The sequence below is a fragment of the Puma concolor genome, chromosome D1 (genome assembly GCF_028749965.1).
Source record: "Puma concolor isolate L17-30 chromosome D1, mPumCon1.1.hap2, whole genome shotgun sequence".
In the NCBI taxonomy this organism is placed as follows: domain Eukaryota; kingdom Metazoa; phylum Chordata; class Mammalia; order Carnivora; family Felidae; genus Puma; species Puma concolor.
The window spans coordinates 8,357,879-8,360,951 of record NC_141676.1 but is presented as its reverse complement, the minus strand read 5'-3'; the positions used below and the strand labels follow the sequence as shown (position 1 = coordinate 8,360,951).

Genomic DNA, 3,073 nt, shown 5'->3' with positions numbered 1-3,073 from the left:
TGCGAGAATTATATGAAATCCAACTTTCAGCATCCATGTTTGATTTATTTTTTTATTTTTTAAAAAATTTTTTTTTCAACATGTATTTATTTTTGGGACAGAGAGAGACAGAGCATGAACAGGGGAGGGGTAGAGAGAGAGGGAGACACAGAATCGGAAACAGGCTCCAGGCTCTGAGCCATCAGCCCATAGCCCGACGCTGAGCTCAAACTCCCGGACCGTGAGATCGTGACCTGGCTGAAGTCGGACGCTTAACCGACTGCGCCACCCAGGCGCCCCATCCATGTTTGATTTAAACATCACCTTTAAGTCCCCTTTATTTCACCTTTAAAAACCCTTTATTTTCAGACCGTGTTTGGCAGCTCTCGCACGACAAGGGCAGGGATGTGTAGTTGCTGTGGCATCTGAGACTTTATGGCCTTCAAAGTGTAAATATTTACTCGCTGGCCCTTTACAGAAAACGTTTGCCAACCTCCAATCTTACCGGCTTCTCCTCCACCTCTTTTCTTCCTTGAAACTTTCTCATTGAAGTAACGGGGATGCTGGTGTGGGCACCCTACATGCTAAAATTGGAACAATACTGAGATGATGACCATGGCCTCTGTGCCAGGATGACACACACATTTGTGAAGCGTTCCATATTTAGAGGGAAAAAAAACAAACCCCAGAGAACCAGAGTTATTTATCTTGTACAATACAATCATTCATCATTCATGCCCTATATTCCTAGACACTGGTAACTAAGTATAGAGACTCAATCAAATTCAGCTTCGGTGACTTTTTCTTCCAGAGGATTCCACTAGCGTCCATGTGTTCTTCCATCAGGAAGTAAATATGTCTGCTTCTGTATCTTTCTGTGATGTCACCAACCGTTGACGACCAGTGCTAAACTATTTTGAGTTCCAGTAGCCAAAAGTGACTGGTGAGCGACAGGAACTGTCTGGGATATGATGAGGTCTGCAACCCCGCGGGAAAGAGGGAGTCAACATACGTGGTCCAGAGCCATGGTTGGGAATAAAAATCAAGCTACATCAAGTTTTTAGGTTGAGATTCTGCAACAAACTTATGTTCCATGGGGGAGGGAAGAAGGGTCGTAGGCTATACGTCAAAGAAATGAGAAGTGTCGTGTTAGCCTACGGAGGTTACCGGTGATGCTTGCTCTTTCCCTCCGTTTTACAGTATTTCTGTCCAGATGGTTTGATCTCTTTGGGAGAAAAAGAAGTAGGCTCTGTCCTATTGGCTCTCCCCTCCAAGGGTGTGTTGTCTCTCCAATTAGACTGGAAGCTCCCTGAGAGCCAGAGTGATTGCTGCTCCCTTTAACAGCCACCGCACCTGGTCATGCAAAATGGCCGCGACCATGAAAACGCACGGGGCAAAAGAGAATCAGAATAAATGGCAACTGTTTTCTCCAGAGTGTATTAACATGCTTCCAGACAACAGCATCTTTATTCCTTCAATAAATGCTGATCGAACATTGATAGAGGCCCTGCCCAGGCTCTATCCAGGCCAATTCTTGCACCCCCCACGTCCTCCAAACTGGTCTCCACTGGAACCAGCCAGCTCACACACCCCCCCCCCCACCCCAGATTACCCACAGCTTCCCTGTTTTTCCATTAATGCACCAGACTCTTCCCAATCCATTGGTTCAAGAGGCTGGAGTCTTCTGTCTGTTTGTGCGTTTGTTTTCCAGCTCCTTCTCCTCATCTTCCTTATCCAGCCACCTGTCTCATTCTGTGGATTCTTCCTCCCAGATTTCTGCTCATTATCTCCCCATTCCGTTCCAGGATGGGTCCACGCTGGTCCCGAGAGAAACAGGATCCATGAGAGTGTCCAGTGACCTAGAAAGGGAATCAGATAGAAGAAAGGGCTAAGATGTAGAGCAAAATAGGTTCATCTGGGCACTGGTCCCTCCCTAGGCCCAGAGTTACACCCATTCAGCGGCAGGGATTGGGAAAGAAGCTGCTGGATCAGAGAACAGGGGAGAGTGAGGAACCCTGAGGTCCCTGACCGTGGATTAAGTTTCCCAGGCTACGAATTGGTTATTCATAGATAATTAGGTAAACTTGCCTCGGTTACAATCCGCAGCCAGTTAGAAGAAAATGTGCCTAGTGTCTGCTTGGGCCAGGACTGCTGGGGAAGCGACAGAGAAGGAGGTGGCTGCTGGACAGGAGCCATAAAACCACAGCTTGTTACAGTCATTCATTCTTTAAATGCATTTTGAGCACTTGCTCGGTGCCGGGCATTGCTTGGTACTGAGGGTGTAAGAATAAATTTGCCCTCATGGAACGTATAGTCAGGAAGGAGGGAGAGGGAGAGACAAACATTAAACAATTCTTCAATATAGAGTGATGAGTATGGTAAGTGCTCTGAGGGAAAAGTCCAGGGGTAGGGAGCTGGGGTGGGGGTGGGGGGCCACCAGCCTGGGGCAGGGGAAGCCCCTCTGGGTTCAATGTCAGGGTCAGCAGCAGCCCTTTCCCCCTCCCCCACAAGCTCCCCTCACTCTGGCTCAGGAAGAGGGATTTTCCCTCTCCCACCCCTGGACAGACCAACAGGGTCTCATATTCAGTCTTGGGGGTCCAGGGTGACACCGGTTATAGGAATTCCAGGCTGAATTGTGGCCCGCTCCCAAAAATCATTATGTTGAAGTCCTAACCCCGGTAACTGTAGAATGAGACTATATTTGGACAAAAGGCCTTTAAAAGGGTCATTAGGGTAAAGTGAGTTCCTATGAGTAGCATCCAAGATGACTGGACCACTTACAAGAAGAGATTAGGTCACAAACACACAGATCAAGGAGCGACCCCTCTGCAAGCCAAGGAGAGGGGTCTCAGGAAAAAAAAAAAATCCTTTCCGACACCTTGATCTTGGGCCTCTAGCCTCCAGAACTGTGAGAAAATAAACATCTGTTGTGCAAGCAGGCACAACAGGCCGACTTGTGCATTCAGACACCCTCCTTCTGCATTCGGACGAGGACGGGGGACTGAGGCTGGGTTCGGGAGTGGGGGAGGACACATTTGCCCCTGGCCCAAAGGTCTGCGCAGGCTGGGAGGCTGGGATGGGCCCCCCTGCCCCT

General features: G+C 48.7%; 1 non-coding gene across 1 annotated transcript; it reads left to right on the top strand.

The window, feature by feature from the left end:
- Positions 1-539: 539 nt before the first annotated feature.
- Positions 540-646, top strand: LOC112852207 (U6 spliceosomal RNA). The gene has a single exon (XR_003222842.2). It is a non-coding gene; the product is annotated as a U6 spliceosomal RNA (small nuclear RNA).
- Positions 647-3,073: the final 2,427 nt, after the last annotated feature.